Below are 21,723 nucleotides of genomic sequence, written 5' to 3' on the forward strand. Positions count from 1 at the left end.
TAGTTTATTTATCAATTATGAAAAATAATATATTAATCATATTTCTGTGAATATCTCAAGAATGGAACATCGCACAGTAATGGTTAAGGTATCATTTTAAAGCTGACATTCATACTAACAAATTACATTCAAATTGTATGGGTCTGCATGGTACATTGACCAAGATATTATGCTTTGTTTTTCCAAAAGGTAAAAATATGCACAATATCAGCATTCCTTGCCAAATATTTAATAATGACTTTGATATACACTATCAACATTTACACTGCTGGAAAGGTCAGTGTCTGCTGAACAACTTTTGTGTTTACATTTTTAGTCTAGCTCTTATAGTTAAAGAGTTATGAACATTTGTTTTCTGTATGGTATTACAAATGGATTTTCTGAAAATGAGCTCAGGCTGCACTGTTGTTTCTATGGTGGAATTACGCAGGCAGCTTTTCCTGAGCTGCTCCGGAGTGAATGAGTTAATCTTGCAGCAAGGAGACAAAAATGTGCTAATACAGAGTTTGATAACTAGAATCAGGAAATGCCGGCATTTTTATACATTTTCTAATAAGACATTGCCTACCAAGCTGACGTAGTAAATTACAAGTTTTAACATCATCATTACATAGCAGTTGTTTTCATGATTTTCTGCTTGTACTATCAATTTTTATGAGAAACTTCATAAGAAAAACAATGTGGCCTTGGCTACCACCGGTTAGATATATGCAGTGTTACCATTCAAGGTACTATGCTTAATTTGAGCACAAAGCAAGTATAGATTGCAGTTCATTTCTCCAACAGTCCTTTGTCTATGTTATCTCTAACTTCTGCAGCTGTGCATGTTCTCATACTTCAAACAGAGCTAACTGTTCAAAATCATTACATTACAGAATATAGCATTGTTCATTAATTTCTTCCTGACCTAGCAGATAATCACCTGCTTCTAAAGTACATTTCCAAAAGGCATAAACATGAATATTGCTGTGCTAGCAATTACTAGGTCAGAGGGCATCTTGCAAGTTTCAGAAAGCACACTGCAGTTTCAAAAAGCATCTTTTAGTCTCATATGAAACTCAGCTGTATATCAAATAGTGTATATAAAATAGAATGAAAAATGTGTTAACTTATTTAGTTTTCTAATTAGCATTAAGCACACACATTAATACATATTTTTCTGACAGAAGGGACAAAGGGACCTGGATTAAAAGAAGGAGTAGTGGCAAACTGTCAAAGAGAAGCAGGCTTTTCAGATAAAGGAGGCTTCTCGGCCACAGACATCTGAAAAGCCTTAGCATAGGGGGCCCTTCTCTGAGCCTTCCTGCCTTTAGAGGCTTGGCAGTGTTACCTGCAAACAAAAGTAGACCTAAAAAGATAATTCCTCTGGGACTTAGGAATACGAGAGACAGAATATGTTTAAGGTCCTGCAAGGTTTTGCCTTTCTCTTGAAGAGACTTAAGCATGTCAGCAGCTGCAGTCCCAAAAGGATGCTTATTCTCCAAAGCAGCATCCAACAACTTGGCCTTAATGTCCTCAGGGAGAGACTGGAGATTAAGCCAAGAAAAAAATTCTCATGCCAGACCCAAAAGCCACAGGCCTAGAAGAAGCATCAGTAGCATCATAGCTACACTTAACAGAGTGGCAAGCCACTTATGAAGCAGAACCTAAAAAAGATAAGGCAAGCCTGAGCAATCAAGGCCAGAGCATACCCGATCATGTGGGTCTGGTAATTAAGACTCCTAAAGGATAGAGTAGAAACAGTGTAAACTTTCTTACCAGTACTCTCCATTGGTCTATTATCTTCCTCAGAAGGCAAAAGTTTGGAAGAGGGTGAAAGTTTAGACATTTTGTCAGAGTAGACTGACACTACAGTAGAATCAACAGAAGGACATTTAAATAAAAACTGACAATCCTCAGGAACTTCCAGAAGTCTGTCCTGACTCCCTTTCAGGACTTGGCAGCAGCAATGAAAGTAAATAACAAGGCAGCCAAAACAGGAGGAACTGCCAATGATTTGGGAGTATCCACCTGAAGCAACTCACAATATCTTTTCTGAATATCAGACACTTGAGAAGAATCCCATTAAAAAATGATATCATTCTAGGAATTGTGTCCCCAAAGGACAATTTCACAAAAGGAGACTCAGGGCTAACAGAATCCTCTTCAGAACCATAAGCCAAAGACAAAGGCATTTGTGAAGAATAGGGCAAAGTCCCCTCATCAGACACAATGAATCATCATCTGAGGAATCTGGCTCCCTAAGTCATTTAGAAGAGGTAAAGACCCAAGGATGCGCAGGGACTAAAACCCCGTGAGGAGGCTTTAGGACCATTAAGGCAGAAAACAAACCCTAATTAAACTCTTGTCATTCCCTTTGAGGATCATTAGGATGGACCGAAACATGCTTCAGTTTTTGTTTTTTCTTAGAAGGGACATTAACCCTGACAAATGCCAGAGATACCAACCCTTAGCAAGATTTGATAAAAAACCCAGAACTTCCTCCCTAACCAATATGTGCAGAATCCCTCTAGGACCCTCTGAGATAATCAACCACAGTTCCCCCTCAACATCCAGAGCAGACACCTGCAAAGTCTCAGAGTAGATGTGAAAAGACGGATCCATACCAGCCTCTGATGGGGACACAGCAGAAAAATTTGACATAGATGCCAAATTACCTACAGAGCTATTACCTGCTTCTAGAGGGGCATCCAGTGAAGGCCAACTAAAGAATCCGGCTGAGGGTTCTTGGCCTTCTTCTTACCTAGCAGAAGTATCTCAGGCTTAAAGGGTTCTATACCCTAGGCTAACTGTTTAAGCCATTGGTTTTCCAGATAAATGGCCAGGGAAGACAAATGGCTTCTGAGTGTCTTAGGCATAAATGCCTTATTGATACTACAAGAGGTAAGGTTATGGGAAGCATCCAAACAAAAAAGACATTGTTCCTGATAATCCTTATGGGGAATTTGCCTCCCACACTCATAGTTTCCCTTCTTGGATGACATTAACTAAAGGTAGTAAAATAAAATACAAGGCCAATTAAAAAAAAAAACTCCAATGGGAGACATCTGATGTTGTTAAATATTCGGTACAGCAACAAAGCATTCAGACCAACTGGCAAAAAAGTAATTCAAACTGGTGGCAAAGAGGTTCTGAGTAGTTATGCCCATGCATCCTTTTTATGCTCTACAATCTGGGTGGGGAGCATAAATGTGACAAACAGAGCATACAAGATTGTGGCTTTTACATACTGGCTGAGCATCCAGCTGCCCTGGGTGGGAGATCCCTTCTATGCAGAATACTGCAACAGTGATATAGAAGGGTATGATAAGTTATCTACTTTCAATAAGTAAGCCATACTAAACAGCATTGCATAAACCAATCAAATATTAGCTTTCTGTGTGAAGGCCAAAACTCCCCAGGACTTGTGCACAAGAGTTTTACCATCTTTAACCACATATGTTATATAACTGCCTCCAAGGTCGTTGCACCTTGGGATCAAAAAATTTCTATTTTCTCTGTGCTTTGCAACCTCAAGTCAAACACTAGTGTGATTTTCACATAGCTATTAGACCTGGTGCACTATTGTCTTGTACTGGTTGTTAGCCACTATATTGATAACCATTCCAAATAACTATAGTTATTCATCAGTAAAAGTAGAATTATTAATGCACTTAGTGTTCCAAATGAAACTGATGGCCTGTTCAGATATTGGCTAAATAACTAAGAACCTCTCCAAACTCCAAAAATTCTTTATTTGAACAAATGGTTATCTACACATCTTTTCCCTCCCACACGACACTCCCTCAAAAATTCTGAAGGCAGTAATGGATTCATCAGAATGTAATTGCAACTGTACTGAGCCCATAGAAACCATCACACACTTCAAATACCTAGGAGCTGGGCTAGATCAATCCATCAATTTTAAATTCCACATTAATTGTCTCCTTTCCTGGTCTAAGAAATTATCCCATTTCGTCTTTGCAGAAGGCAAGGCAGCCATTGAAAAGTTTGTCTTACCTACCCAACAAGAATAAGGTCTCCCCATTATTGCCAATGCATCCCAAAAGAACAAAGAAGCTCTTCAAAGCAAATGCAATCAAATCTTCAGACCGATCACTCTGGTCCTAGAAGAAGAATGTGATTGCTCTGTCTTATCTAAGGCAAACTAACTTCCAATAAATGAAAGCTGCACCGTTCTCATAATATCCCCAAACCACAGACTGTTACATTAGGAGACCTGCAACTTATTTGCTAAGATTAGGAGACCTGCAACTTCTTTGCTAAGAACCTCCTCATACAACTTGAGATCCCAAACCTTCATCTCTATCTCCATCCCACTCTACACAACTCTGCACAACTGACCATACCTTTTCAATAATGGTTCCACAAACTTGGGAATCACTGTCAGCTGATCTGAGGGACATTACCTCCTTCAACAAACACAGAAACTAGCTCAGTAAATTCTTATTATAAAAACTTCATGCAAATGCTTTATCTCCCCTAGACATCATTTAAATTTACATCCACACTTTCCCCACACCTTCACTCTTATTTGTTTCATCTCTTTAACCCCCATCACATTGACCTTTCATTCAACTTCTTCAGTAGGAATACTAATTAATTTCACAGTAAATATTTTCCAGTACAGTCTCCCCTGTTCTTATTCCTGCTCGTTCTGACATCATCTAGTATCTTCCCCTCAGTTCCCATTTATCCATTCTTTCACTTTCCCCACTCAGAACAAGCTATCTTTTCTATCCACTCTTCAATTTACCAAAAATCCATTTGCTATCTCCTATACATACACATTAACTTCTCTGTATATTTTATGTATATAATTTGCTTACTAATGTGTGTATTGTCATTGTGCTAATACTAGCAATCATTTCTAGACATGAAATCGTTCTGATATATTTGTAGACTTTGTTTAATCTTCATCTTCTCTTCATGTATATGTTTCTACACTTCATTCTGCTAGTCTGCTTTGTATTTTCTCCCCGACTGGTACTGGAAATGGTTTATCTGCACCAGTATTCTACCCCAGTTAACAAAGGGTAAACAAGCAAATATACCCAAACCATGTGGTGGGCATCTTTGCAAAAAAAAAAATCACTGTGAGGTTAAAGTGAGGCATTTGTTTTGTTGTGTAAATAGTGTGAGACAAGCAGTGACACTGCCCTGATAAAGCAGCAGCTTGAGGAAAACACTGTTATTTATTTATCTATTCATTTATTCATTCTGAATGGAATCGGCTCTGTTATTCTTTATTAAACTAAAGGAAGCAGTCTATATTGTACAGTTACATTTTTTTATTTATTCTTTCAGAAAGTAACAGTAGGTGTTAGGGAACTTGCAAATTTACAGTTGAATACATATAAGATGGCCTCAAACATGCTGAAGAATACAAATAGGCAAAAAAACAAAAAATGATTATATCCATCAGGAGCATATCATTTTTAATGCAAATTTAAAACTTAGACATGAAATTGGCCCACGTGTACTAATGACCCATTGGACTATTCCAGTAAACAAATGCCAATAAATAAATTAAAAAAAAATACTGTGCATATGCAGTGATTGAGAAATAAGTTGACTAGTGTGTCGGGAGAGACAGAACTGTAATATGTTTTTGTCTGCAGCAGAAGTAAACAACAGTACGAGATTTTCAATGTTACACTGTTAATACAAACAGAACACATGAAAACATTTTTCTGTTTTCCTGTGATTCAGGTAACATCTCTTAAGGCTATGAACCTCAGTGTCAGTATTACATTTGGAGGTGTGAAATTTCCAGTGTTACATGATAATTACAGGTAGTGCACGGTAGCACCAGTTATCCAGGACAGAAATCTAGGCACTACAGTCCTTAAAATAGGAGTAAAAGTGAAACAAGAATGTGGCAGACAGACTAGTTTGTTGTCTTGTGAAGCAAGGACAACAGGCTGATCATAGCTCTGATCAGCTCTTTCGCAGAATATTTTTCATTATAAGGTATATGGCTTTCCTATGATTTTCTTTTTTTTTATTGCACATGATTTGTACATCATGTTAGACAAAGCTGGTGTTATGTTCAGACCTTTGATATTCTATACACTCAAATAACACTGGTCTGTTTCACTATGTTCATTTCGTTCTGACTCAAGGCAAAGCACAAATGTGCCATCAGAGCTGCCTCAGAGACCAAGATGGAGGTCTGTAGAATTCTATCTTATTTTCAGTTGCACAGTAGAAAACATTCTTGTATGTCCAGAAAGATGTAATGAGCCAGTTCAGCATGCTCAATGTGCTGTCTTGTTTACGAGATATAAATGAAGGCTTCAGGGAAAATTTTGAGTACGCTGGGGAGGTGACAAATGGGCTTTGGGGAGTGTTTGTATTATGTACATGTACTACAGCAGCTAACTTGTAAAAATGCCGGGTCTAAGGTCTGGTTTATTAAAAAACATGTCCTCAATGATTAAATGGAAAGAGTGGCACAAATCATGCTAAATCTTTTTCTTATTTTCAGTGACTGTGTTCTGCATTATTATAAAGCTGTACAATGCAGTCATTGCAGCATAATGCTTGTTAACATGTAGTCACTAAATTATAATTCTGACCAGCAGCCAGTGAATGTACTACAAGAATGCTGAATGCCATCTGCTCACACAGATATTTATGGACCATGAAGAGCCTTAGATTACCACTGAGGTTTAGTATTCCCTTACAAAACAGTCACAGGTGGAGGTGATAAGTAGATATTACCTATGCTGTACTGACCCAGTCAACAAGTTTGTTTACTTGATTGGATATGCAGGGGTACAAAATGTACATGCAAAAATACAGAGCCAGTATTTTCAAAAACCTCTTATATCTTGTTCAGTAGCCAGTGGGGAGATTTTGCATATGCAGATGTGATGCTGACAGTAAATAGATGAATTAAAATATGTAAGCATATTGCCAAAATGTTATTCTGTATCAATAGGCTTTTGTGCAACATATCACCGTGACAACTCCATATGACTTATACTGTTGCTAATATATTCATAAATTAGTACTAGCTAGTTGCCCCACATGAGAATCAAACCCTGCACATTGTCTCTGTAAGATAAACACCAAGGTAATCACTTTAACCATTATGGCAATTTCCCACTCTATGTATACTACTTCACTTTTCCACAGCCTTGTTTCTACAAGTAAAATGGTACAAGCTTGTATCAGTGTTTGACATACTACACTAGTGCCTTATTACAATACCAGCTTAATAAGAATTTTAATAAACAAACATAAAAGAAATGTTTTCGTGCCTATATACAGGATATAACTGCAAAAACGAAATGTTCAGCAACAACTATTTGCCTCGTGTGCCAGGCAAAGGGTGCAGATGTTTACCGTGTATTTTGGGCCTGTGGACCACATGTCAGATGGGCAGGTAAGGTGATAAAACTCTGTTTTAGGCCTGAAAGTCCTATGTCACTCCCAGAAAGGATGGCTGGCTCAATCACACACCTGTATATAGCTCCTAACTGGAAAAAAAGCACTGTATTGTGTGACTGGATGGGCCATCTGCATTAGGAAGTATTATAGTCTATTCTCAGTCTAGGAGGAAGAGAATGGTAACCTCTCACCAGGCAAGGGAAATACACGTTTGAGTAATGCCTTGCAGGCCACTTGAGGAAAGGCTCTCAGGCTTCTATGCACAGTCCAAGACAATATGTGTGATTGGCTATGGTTTGCTTGTTATTTTCAGTCAAATGATATTGCAGCTCGGGTGCCTTCCTTTGATTCACCCTTAACTCTAAGGACAATTGTTTTCTTTTGGTCCAATGTTACATCTTTAAACTTGAGGTATGTTGGTTCTGTTCATTTTCACATTGTGTCATTTCTCCTGAAAGTGTCAATTTATCTAAGATATTTTTAAGTGCACAGTTAAACTTGAATATAGTTGTTTTTTTTTCAATAAAAATATGAAACACAATTGTTGGTGGTGATAACTGTATGATTTGCATTATTTATTCTTTGTTAATTTAGTGGGTGGACTGGTCCTGGGACCCTTTTTAGCCATAAGCCAGGTGCCAAGGCACAAGTTTACAGAGGCAAGAAACACATAGCAAACAAAAACCTACAATGTATTTTCAGAGACTTGCATAGTAGTTTTCCCAAAGCAAGCAATGGCCATACATACGACTAACTGAAAACTCCTATGCTGCTCCTTAACACAAAATGAGAGCATTTATTGATTCTGTATAAGGAAATGTGGCAGTTACAGCAAAGAACACATCATTAACATGTATGTTTCCTTGAATCTAAGGAAACACCATTAACAGAACATTCTGAGCGACTGTACCCAGAACTTGAGGGGTCTTACAAGGTTCAGTCCTAGGCCCTCTGTTATTCTCATTATATATTAATGAACTACCCTGGGTCTGCCTCAGAGTAACTGTATAATGAATACAGATGGCATTGTCATGGCCAGGAACAAAAGGTCATCCATTCTGAACAGTGAGTTTTTGAAGTTACATGGAATTGACTTTGTAAAAATAAGCTGCTGTCTGTCAATTTGCAAAAAAAAGCAGTCTTGCTGACTCACACTTGTAGAAAATGAAGTAACATTCTTTAACTTCAGTACTACAAAACTTCTGGGCACCCCTCTTGCTATCACTACTCAACAGAGGTTTCTAGAACTAATCTTAGCCAAAAACATATCATTCTACCAAAACAAAGATGTCCAGGTCAGTAAGGAATTACTTCAGCTTAAAGTCTCATAAAACTACTTCATAAAACTATTTGCCTCCTTCTACTTATCTTCATACAAAATCATTTAGCATATCTGTAAAAACAAAACAAGGATGCTGACTCCATCCTTGTGGCTCTGCTCCACTGATTTTTTTCTCTGACAGGCATGGTATATGTTGCTCAACATTTTGGATAAATATCCTGGACATAAAATGTCCATTTACCAGCATAAATAATTAACAGCTCAAGGCAGCATATCTGTATGATAGAGGACAGTACTAAATTAGTTTTTTTGTCCCAATATTTCTGTTTTCTTTTTCAATCCCTATGCTATTGGGGTACCTCCTCCTAACAAAATTCACTAATGGCACTATCACTTCAAGCGGGCCTACTCTGTTCCCCTTGCTATACTTGGGCTCATTTTCCCCCTACTTTACCCCCAATTCCTACCCACTCCGACCTAGTCTACATTTAAACCCCACTATCTGCATTCCTTATTCTCATACCACCGATACCATCCCTTAGCATAGCCAAACCCACCCACTTTCTTGTCAGTCTAACCAACTATACATCTACCTTCATAATTGTCTCTCTCCCATTCAGACTTACTACCCTAACCTCTATCCATTTCCCTATAACTGTTCCATACATCCACCCCCTCATACATCATTTTCTCCCACATTTTGCATTCCCTCCTCACCTTTTATCTCCCACTCCTTCTCTTCCCTTCCTAAGACATACTCAGTAACACTGCACTATTTTCACTCCTCCCACCTCTTTTCAAAACAAGCACACAACCCTTTTTTTTCCAACAGCCACATTCTTTATTTCTTTCCTCTTCATAAAATACCAGTATTTCTTCCTTGCTTTCTAAATGCATTCTCCAATCACTTAACCACAACCATTTAGCCCTATTCAGACCTAACTTTTTCGTCTAAGGTGTTCTACAGTCTATATGCTGACAACCTGAAATTGGGTAAACTGATTACATGTGTTACAGATAAGGCATGTCTGCAAAATAAGTTGACTAAACTGACCATTTGGGCACAGGAAAATAATATGCTGACAAATGCATCAAAAACTAAGCATATGAGATTGGGAAGGCATAAATTGAAAGGTGAATATTTCATTCAGCACACAGTGATTGAAACTGTAGACTTATTTAAGGACCTGGGTATATGGGTAGATTCAGGTATGAGTTTTTCTTATCATGTCAATCAATTGGTTAATGATAGTTATAGAATTTTAGGTTGCATAAAAAGATTTAATTAGTTTAAGAAATCAATAAATGATGAAGTCATTGTTTGTTAGTTACATTAGACCCAAACTTCATTATGGAATAACAATATGGAAACCATATAAGAAAACAAGCATGAGTAAACTGGAAAGAGTACAGCAGAAATATACCAGGGGCATCCATGGATGTGAAAATTTTAGTTATTATGAAAAAGTAAAATATCTGAACTTGTACAGTCTCTCTTATAGATATCTAAGAGGAGATCCTATTCAGGTATATAGGGCATTTAGAGGCAACCACCTCTGGGAATGTTTGGGGTTATCAAAAAGTACTAGAGAATCATCAGACTACCTATGTAGAAGATTCTATAGAAATGAGAAGTGTACTAATTGGTTCTCTGACAGAGTAGCCAATGCATGGAACATCCAGTGCTAGTTTAGATATTTTTAAGAACAGCCTGGACACTTATTATAGAAACACGTGTTCTGGTATATTGGCAAGCTAGAAGGGCATTAATGCCTGTGCTTGAAATATTTGTATGTATGTATGTATGTATGTATTCCAAATTGTTAACCACCCTTCTTCTAACTGATATTTCCACTACCACCCAACACCTTCTGTCCTGTATATCAACAACACCCTCACCCATGATATATTCAGTATTATTTGTCTTATTACCTCCACTCCTAATCCTACCTCACTTCACCTCTTTTCATCCCCATATCTGTATAACATATACTCATCATCAATCTACTACATGACATACCTTTCCAATAACCTCACCTCAGCATTACAATAGAGTTCACAATTTATCATTCGCACCTAGCCTCTTTTCTTCAACCTGTATCCATCTTGGCAAACACTATCTACACCTATTTAGGCCAATTGACTTGAAACTTGGCAAAGACAAAATCAAAGTCAGGATAAAGTATCTCACCCCCCACCATCACACCCCTTCATGCTTAAAACTAAGTGGGGGTATATACCCTAATCATGGTCCTGCAAAGCACCCTGTACCAAAACTAATAACCATTCCCCCAGAGCATAATACCACATCTCATCCACATGAATGCTTCGCCCTCCATATCTTCCACATTAACATTAGAAGGATCTCTAGTACAATGACTGAATTTCCTGCTTGGCTAACCTTACAGTCCTTTGATATAGTTGTACTTACAGAAACATGGCTGAAGCCAGAAATAAAGGGCAGTGAAATCTTACCCTCAGGCTATAATATCCTAAGAGCTGATAGAAAACATAAAAGAGCAGGAGGGTTGCTATTCTTTCTAAAACCCACTCTGGCTAATTCTTTGTCTCTCTCTCTCTTTCTCTCTCTCTCCATACAACTCCCCCCAACAACTCTAGTTCAGCAACAATGACATCCTCATTACTTGCCTCAAACTAAGCTAATACAAGTCCTTAAATGTAACAGGCATATACATCCCCCCAGAGAAAAATATCACCAGAGAAGAATTTTTCAACTGCGCCTTATCAAGCCTCCCACAAGAAAAATCATCATTAGTGATGTTAATATAACTGACTCTCAATATTTTCATATAGCCTTTCAGATGCTATAAATCTATATGGCATGCCACCAAATCCACCCATTACAATAAAAATAACAATAAAGGGACAACTCTGGACTGGATTTTAACCTTGGCACTAGACAAACTTGTAATATTTGGCACTTTGTCTAACTCATTAAGTAACCCCCTTATCATATTCACCATCAGAAAGTAAACTAGTTAAACTTAAAGAGTTCAAACCCTGGTTATTATCTGAATTACAGTTCTTCTTAGATATTAATTAAACCACAGAGATATATAAAATAACAATATGTGACTCATTAAAATCTTACATATATGGTAAAACCCAAACCTGGTGTAAAAAAATCAGAGAATGGATTTCTGAATTATTAGATCAACAATCCAAACTTTTGTCAGTAAAAGCTGAAAAAAAATCAAAATCATTTGGAGATGAAAAAGATAGTAGAAGTATTAAACAATAAATACAATGAAATTCTAACACTTAAAATTAATTTATCTTTAGAAAAACTAAAAATTAATACCTTGGCCACTCCTCCTAAATATCTACACAATTTATCCACAAGAATCAAAATACAATCAAAAGCTAATAACATTAAAAGTATCTTCCATTAAAAGAAAGGGAAAAATGTCTCGGATATAGTTGATATTCTTAATGCCTATAGAAATCACTATATGGAACATTGCCAAAAAGAAAATACACATATTGATCAATTAAATCTAGATGAAATATGTTGTAATATAAAAAAAAAACAGAAAAATTAAAACTAGATCTGCAAGCACCCATATCCTACAAAGAAATTACAGATACAATAAAAGAGGGTAAAAATAATAAACTCCGGGTATAGCTGGCATAATTATGGAAATATATAAACTCTTTCCTTCAAAGATACTATCCCTCTTCCATAAAACTCTATTAGAAATTCAGTCACAAGCTTTAATACCACCCTCTTGGAGATATTCCGTAATCACACCAATCCTAAATGAAAGCAAATCCCCAAACCTCTGTACCTCATATAGACCTATATCATTATTAAATAATGACTATAAGATATTTATGACAATATTAACTAACAGGATGAAAATACCACTATCCAAAACAATAAATAATGATCAAATTGGATTTATACATCATAGACACACACATGACAATATTAAAGGCATAATTTCTCTTATAGATTATGTTAATAATGAAAATAAAGAAACACTCATAATTGGCTTAGATATAGAGAAAGCCTTTGATTCCCTCAACTGGGACTATTTATTCAAAATGCTGGTGTTATTTGAATTTCCTCATTCCTTTGTTCATCTGCTAAAGAATGTATATACAAATAATTTAGCGTATGTTAAGCTAGGTCCTTTCACCTCTGAATCTATACATATAACAAAGGGTACTAAACAAGGATGTCCCATGTCACCAATTCTATTTGCTTTGGCTATTGAAATATTGGCAGATTCAATACGTAACAATACAAAAATCAAAAAAGTAGATGTTTATGAACAATACAATTCTAAAGTAATGCTCTTTGCTGATGACATATTATTAACATTATCCAATACAAAAGAGACATTAGAAGAATTAGATATTTTAATTGACACATTTACAGGACTTCAGGACTCCATTTCAATAAATCAAAATCTAAATTTTTATTTTTAAATAAAAAAAAGAAAGAATTGCAGATGAAGGGGAATCACATTATAGGGAAAGAAGAATCTACCTTGAAATATCTAGGAATTGAGTTATGCAAGGATAATAATGAATTAGTCTAAAAAAACTACAATAATATCATCAATACAATTAAAATCTCTATGGAAAAGTGGAACAAAATAATAGTAACATTTGAAGATAGACTACAGTTAATAAAAATGGTTTTACTATCCAAAATTCTATTTATAGCTTTGGCAATACAACTGTTATCAGAAAGGAAAAAATAAACTCATGCCTAATAAAATGTTTATGGTTTCCCAAAAGAAATCATATCAGACCATGGAAACAGGAAGGATTAAACTTTCCTGATATAAAATCATATGTAACAGCATCAATATCTAAAACAATCTCAGATTAGATAAGTCCAAATTACTAACTGTAATATCAAAAAATGAATTTGATTTACAAAAAAAATTAAAATAGATAAAAACAATTTACCATGACACATATTATATATTAGTATGCAATATAACATAACTAAGCCCACTAAAACTCATATGATTAATTATTACATTGACTCATTTAGGAAAATTATTAATGCAAATATAGATTAAAACTCTGGTCTGATCTTTTAACACCATTCATACTTACAAAGAGCTAGCCACATAAAATATAGAGAAATAATTAATTCCTGGGAACAGAAAGGATTTGTTTGTTGGTTTCAATGTATCAAAGAACTAAAAGTTCTGGATATGCAAACAATAGAAACAACATACAAAATTCCACAACAAGATTGGGTAACTATGCAAAGCATTCTGATGTATTCACAAGATTTATGCGGAATTATTAGTAATTTTTCATTTAAAGAAATATTTAAACTTATGAAATACCTATATGAAATCATATATAATGATTATGACATGGGAAATAGTATTTTGAAAATTTGCAAGGCATTGATAAGTTATAAAACAACACCCAAATCCTTATATTGGAACTCATTACAGCTAACCGAAGAAATTAAATCAAATATTTTATTATCAATAAAACATACATCCTTTACACAATACTGCAAAGTTTTTTAATTGAAAATGTTTGTACAGAGTATTCTTAACTCCAGATAGAATTCTTAAAATATATAATTATTAAAATATATTCTTCCACAAAGGGAATATGTTGGAGGTGTGAGCAAATACACAATGCAGATTGGAATCACATTTTTTTCGACGGTGTTAAAATTAAGCATTTTGGAATGGTATTAAAAACTTTTTACAAGCTTTATTTAATGAATCATTTAACTTATCTAATGCTCTAGTATTATTAAATGTATACGAAGGTCCTCATTTGAATGTGTCAAATATGTATCTAGTATGAAAAATACTTGCAATCTCAAGGAAATGTATAGCAAGAAGATGAAATACAAGCACAATACCGACTTTGGAAGACTTCTACAGGCTACTGAAGACCACAGCATTGTTGGAAATTAAAATTAAAGAATTAAGGATTCAGCCTAAGCTATGTATTAGCAATCTATGGAAAAAAGTATTATCATTGATTGACACGTTAAAATAACTGAACAGATACACTCTGATAACTGGATTGTTATATCTATAAAGTAATTGCATATATTGAGCTCTGCTATAGTGTCAGGCTGATGTAAATAGTGTACATAGTTATTTAAGATGTTATATACAAATACTATGGAATTTATTCAATTGTATTTAAAAAATAAAAAAAATTGAAAAAAAAAGTAAACTAGTGTTCACAGGCATCAGCTCAGTAAATCAGTCTGCAGTTTATGCTGTTTCAACACAGACATTAGACCTGTAAATTAGACCCTGTTTGTAACAGCCTGCATATCATTGCTGGAGCCTTCTTGTGTCCTGACAGAGTGCTCTTCAAACTATCTGGAGATATACAGAGCTAAGTATATTTTTCTGGCACTTCAGAGTTGTGTACTGTTAATTGTTGCTTGACTAATTTTATATCATTGCTGGCTGACTTCAGAGTTGTGCACTGTTATTTTTGCTTCACTTTATAGTTTTTCAGATCTCTGCTGAAGGTGTTGTTTTTCCCTTACCCACCCTCCTTATTCCTGTCTTGTTGTTTAAATTTGGAGGCTTTTGCAGTTGCCCACCCTCACTGTATATTTGAACTGGGACATTCCCCTCAGTCCCATCTCTTTACCTCATTCTACCTAATAGACCCCTTCTGCACTTGTTTTAGTCATTTTTAATTTAATTTCATTTTTTTAAACTGTTTGGTCTAACCTTGCTACATGCTCAAGTGTGCTAGCTTGCACTGCATTTGAATTGTTTTTACTGCTGTTTTAGCTACTTTTCTGAATAAAAAAAAACTAAGCCTGTTTCCTACCTTTCCTGTAACTAGTGTAGTCCAGATTCAGATTTGTTGTCTCCAGGACTAAGCTTCTGAGCAGCCCCAAGCTTTCTGTGTTGGAGGGAAGCCTTCTAGCTCATCAGTGAGAGTGGTAAGCACTAGGTAACCTATCTACCACATAAGGAGTGGTTCTGGCCCAGAAATTGTAGTTATTGGCCGTTTGGGCAGTTTTTCCATCTCTTTCAACTTTCTGATTTAAAAGCCCACATTTGCACTTGTTTCCCCCTTTCCTGTAACTAGTTTAGTACAGATACAGATTCTTAGTTGTAGTACTTGAATTTGCTTATTTGTGATCAGCACTTGTTCCGAACTTGTTGTAAGTGCTAAATAAGCTACTAATTACTACAGCACTCAACCTTCCTCATTACCTAGAGGAAAACAGTTTTGGTACTTACTTTCCTCACTTCCTCACTTGCTTAGAGAAAAACAGCTCTTGTACTCACTTTCCTCACTTATCTAGAGGAAAATATATTTTTTATTCAGGCATTTCAAAGGGTCAGCTTCCAGTGTTCTCTCCTGTCTATCTGATGAATCTAGGCATCTTGGGGCAATGTAGAAATTGCCTCATGTACACAGACAACCCTGTCCTCCTACCACCCAACACTACAACCTGTGAGAGATGCACTTATCTAGCCAAACTGGAGGTAAAACTCTCTCCAACCAAGACTGAACTTGACAGTCAAGAGGAGAAGGTAAACACTTGCACCCCACCACACTCATCACACAGTCTCACTAAATCTACACCACCAAAATCCACACATAGAAACACAAAAACATTCACGGAGGCTCTCAATAATAATCTGCTCAAGCAACAGAGACCTCCAAAGCAGAAATGCAAACAACCTCCACCCCGCAACACAACCCAAATGACACATAGCCTGCAGACCCAGTGTGCCACTCAACCACAGCCAATAAGGCAAAACAACGTACCTAACACACTAGTCATAGGTGACTCTATAGTCAAGCACACTGATGTCCCACTCACCAGGCTAAACAAGGAGAAGGTTACTGTCAGCTGCCTGCTGGGTGCCAGGATCCAACACATAACCCATGCACTCAGGTCACTCCACAACAAGTACAAATATGACTCTGCCATTGTTCATGTTGGTGTGAACAACCTGAGATGTACCTCCCTGGACTACATGAAAAGAGACATGGAAAAGCTCTCCAATCTTGTAGCCCAGGCAGGTATGACCCTAACCCTGACTAGCATTCTGCTATCACCCAGACGTATACCACAGTACAAGGACAAAATGATTGAGTTCAACAATTGGCTAAGCTTCTGGTGTCATTCTAAAGGGATCCAGTATCTGTCTGCCTGGGATGAAATGGTTGACAGACCACGATGCTTTGCCAGAGATGGCCTGCACCTGTCACCCCTGGGATTCTGGATACTGGCTAAGGTTCTTGCCGCCCCTATAATGCCTTTTTTAGGCAAGGTTCAAATGACAAATTCACCACTGTAACAGGAACAGGCAAGCAAAAACTGAGGGTGATGCTACTCAATGCTAGAAGTTTAAATATCAAAATGTACTCACTCGAGGCACTCCTTAAATGGAGAACATCAATATCTGCGCAGTGACTGAGACCTGGTTCAAGGCTACAGAGAGCACCTCTGCACTCCCAGGCTATAACTCATACCACACTTTTCAGCCATGTAACCTGGACCGGAACACTAAAGGCAGAGGTGTGTCCATATTCATTAAGGATATCCACACTTCCAGGCTAGTTGCTCAGCATAATGCATCTGAGGTTATCCAAGTGCAACTAACTCTGGGCAAAACTGCAATCCAAATTGTAGCTTGCTACAGATCCCCCACCATGCCCCAGCATTCCCACTCTGTTTTTCTTGATGTACTGGAAAATATTAGGGTTCAACCAAACACCCTAATAATGGGTGATTTCAACTACCCCACCATTAACTGGGAAAACTACTCATATACCAACTCCTTCGCTCAACGCTTCCTGGAATTGATAAACTCCAATGCCCTAGATAAACTTATCCACACCCCCAACAGGGGCAACAATATCCTAGATCTAGTCATTACCAACATGAGTGACCAGTGATCCACACCTGAAGTCAACAACTCATTGGTCCGATCTGACCATAAGCTAATCGCCCTAGATATCCACATCCTGCCCCCACCCCCTCCCCCATTAAGGAAACCATGGTAAAAAATTTCTCCAAAGCCAACTTCACGCTTCTTAAGACAGAAGTGGCAAACTTCACAACACCCATGCAGATGGACAATAGAGGTACAACTGCTGAATCCTACACAAATGCACTTTATAAGCACTTACACGAGTGCATGGATTGCGTTATCCCAAACAGAACCAACATGCTATCCTCCAAAAAAGGAAGCCAATCTGGTGGTCCCCTGCCATAAACAAACTGTACAACAGAAGGAAGAAACTGTTGCAAAAGAGTGTAAAATACCATGAGTGGAGGAGCTCCCTGGTCAGCCTCAGTAAAAAGCTGTGATCCCTCATAAAATCCTCCAAAGCTAGTTACGAAAACAAAATTGCCACTGATTCTAAAGACAACCACAAAGCATTCTACAGCTATGTCAAGAATCTCAGTGGCAACACCCAGATCTTCTCTGAGTTACAGCACAATGGCACTAAATATACAGACCCAACTGATATTGCCAACATCCTGGCAGATAGGGTCAGTGTTAAATTTACCCCCCTCTGACCTCCTAAAGGGCCCATTTCTATACCAGAAGAATGCAAAGTTCCTGTAATCATGGTTGCACAGGTAAACACCACACTCGCCAAAGCCAAAAACACAGGATCCATGGGACCAGACAACATCCCAGGCTGTGTTCTACACAAACTACAGAAGAAACTGGCACCCCACCTAAGTACCATGTTCAATCATAGCCTCACCTCAGGCTTTGTGCCCACTGAATGGTGCACAGCAACGGTTATCCCACTCCACAAAGGGGGAGCCACCATGGACCCCGGGAACTGCCGCCCCATTAGCCTGATGAGCCTGGTCTGCAAGGCCATGGAACGTATCATCATGGAACTTATAAAGAAAGACATTGGTAATCTCCAAACTCTGGACCCCACCCAGTTTGGGTTTGTAAAAGGCAGATCATGATAGACTTCTTTGAAGCAGTCACCAAAGCCATAGACTTGGGTAAGGGGATTCACACAGCCTATCTAGATCTTGCCAAGGCTTTTGACACCATCCCCAACTCTGGAATTATAGATAAACTCACTAAACTAGGTAGAAAACCCTATGTCACAAGATAGGTTGCCAGCTGGCTCACTGACAGAACCCACACTGTGAAAGTAGCAGACTCCAAATCAGACTTCAGACCAGTGACAAGTGGAGTACCACAGGGTTCAGTCCTGGGTCCTCTCCTGTTTGGTATCTACTTCTCTGAAGTACAGGCTAAGAGAGAAGGTCTTTGGCTAACGAAGTTCACAGATGACTGCAAACTAGGAGCCATAATCAAAACTCCTAATGATGTGGACATCCTACAAAAGGGCCTCACTGAGACAGATGCCTGGTGTCAAAGCCATGGCCTCAAGCTCAATGCCAAAAGTGCATTGTCATCCCCTTTGGTAAAAACTCTGTACCCATGAACTACAACATAGGCAGTAGTATACTTAACACCGAAAGTGTGATAAGAGACCTTGGGACACAGGTGGCTTGTAGTTTCTCCTTTGATAATCACATCGCCACAGCAGTCAGGAAATCCTTCTACGTGGTACACTGCATCACAAAAAGTTTGTCATCCAGAAAAAAAGAGGTTATTGTTCCCCTCTACTCATCACTCATTAGACCTATTATAGAGTTCAATGCCCCTTTTGGTATGTACCTCACAAGACATCTACAACAACTGGAAAGGCCGCAGAAATACCTCACAAAGAGGATTACCGGCCTCAAACAGATGCCCTACACAGACTGTCTCAAAAAGCTCCAGCTTTACTCCGTCGCATATCGCCTACTCAAAGGTGATCTCTGCTTAACATACAAAACTATGTCAAACCCAGCTCTGTTGGACACGCTCCACTTAAAGAAATCCCAATCCGTCCATGCTACATGCTCTAGGGACCTTAACCTTGTCACCACAATAAACAGAACATGCCGGAGGGATAGATTCCTGTCCAAAAGACTTCTCATACTCTGGAATAAACTACCTAGCTATATCAAACAAAGCTCCTCATTAGCACTCTTCAAGAAAAATCTTGATGATTGATGGGAAATAGGAAATTCACCCCAGGAATCACTTCTGTGGCTTTGCCTGTTCAAACATCCTCACACCTTGCCCATTTAAAAGGTCTCTACCTTAACCATTAAAAGACTCCTCTTAAAGTTGATCTACTTCAGTAGCACCAGGCAGTCTCCCATCTAATGTATTAATCTAGCAGCTGATGCAGTAACTTACCTTAGTAAACTTACTTATCTTAGTAAACCACTCCATCAAAGCATCATATGTGTCCATTACTTTGGAAAAAATGCTACATTCTTCTCCTTGACAAAGGTGGCAACTCTACAGAGATCACCAAATATAGACATATTGCAATATTATCCCCCTCTATCCAAAATATTAGAAAAATGCAACAGACACAGCTACTTGATCATATTACACAATTTTCTCTCCTAGTCCCATCTCAACACAGTTTTCACACTGATCACAGTACCACTACAGCCTCATATAACTTCATCAATTCTGTCAATATAAGTTGGAGTAAGGAAACATTATAACAACCTATTTTCTTGACCTGTTTAAAGTTTCAACATTGTGTCACATCACAAAACCAGCCACCAGTCATCAGTCATTAGTGGAGTCACCCAGGGTCCTTTGTTGGGACCTCATTGTGTCACATCATATTCTCTTACAAAACCAGCTACCAGTCATCAGTCATTAGTGGAGTCACCCAGGGTCCTTTTTTGGGACCTCATTGTGTCACATCATATTCTCTTACAAAACCAGCCACCAGTCATCAGTCATTAGTGGAGTCACCCAGGGTCCTTTGTTGGGACCTCATTGTGTCACATCACATTCTCTTACAAAACCAGCCACCAGTCATCAGTCATTAGTGGAGTCACCCAGGGTCCTGTGTTGGGACCTCTCCTGTTTGGCATCTACTTTTCTGAAGTAAAAGCCTAAACCAAGGGACTCTAGCTGACTAAGTTTGCAGATGACTGCAAGCTAGGAGCTGTCACTGAATCCTCAAATGACTTAGCCATCCTACAGGAAACTATGTCTCAAATAAATAACTGGTACCAAATTCATGGACTGAAACTAAATACCAAAACATGGATTATTGTATCCTTTGAGAAGTCATCTTCCCCAGAGAACTACCAGACTGGCACTACACCCCTAGGCATTGACCCAGTAGTTTGGGGTTTGGGAACTTATGTGAACAGTGACCTAACTTTTGAATAACACGTTTCTTGTTGAAAGAAAGTCCTTTTATATTGCTCAGCTTATAAACAAAGGGATTGTGTCTAGATCTAGGGATGTCATTACCCCCCCTCCCACTTTGCTCAGCCCTCCTTAGGCCAGTCATTGAATATAATGCCCTCTTTAGCATGTATCTGTCCAGACACATGCAACAACTGGAATGCTTGCAAAGATACCTTGCTAAAGGATACAAGGTCTAAACAATATGTCCTATGTGAGCAGACTCAAAGCTCTGTCCCTCTACTCAATATCCTACAAACTGATAATACATCCTCCAACCCACTACTGATGGATTTACTAGACATCAGTAAATTAAATGTCATCAGAAATACTTGGTCTGGGGATTTAAACATCAGTAGAACAGTTTGGAGGAACAGGTATATCTAACACAGCATACTGTTGCCATGGAACAAACTCTTTTTCTACACAAAACAAAGTTCATCCCTGTCCATTTTCAGGAATGGGAAGCAGAATTTTTTTCCAGAATGCCCTTGTACTAGTAAAGGACAGAGGTAGCTCCTAAATCCTTTATTCCATCATGGGTCCCCTTAAATTATCCATAGTATAATCCAATTATTCTCATTAGGGGTAATATATAATTATCGACCATGGGATGGGTAAGACCAATCTATAACCAAATGGGATAGGTTATTTTAAGTACAAAAAGGGAAACTGGCTAGGGTTAAAATGTCCAACAAGGGCAGTTAGCCTAGTACTTATCTTTGAAACTATGAATCTATGAAAACCTTGCATACCTAGGACTCAATGACCACAAAC

Source organism: Protopterus annectens, chromosome 1.part2, assembly GCF_019279795.1.
Source record: "Protopterus annectens isolate FY-2018-M chromosome 1.part2, PAN1.0, whole genome shotgun sequence".
Taxonomy (NCBI): domain Eukaryota; kingdom Metazoa; phylum Chordata; order Ceratodontiformes; family Protopteridae; genus Protopterus; species Protopterus annectens.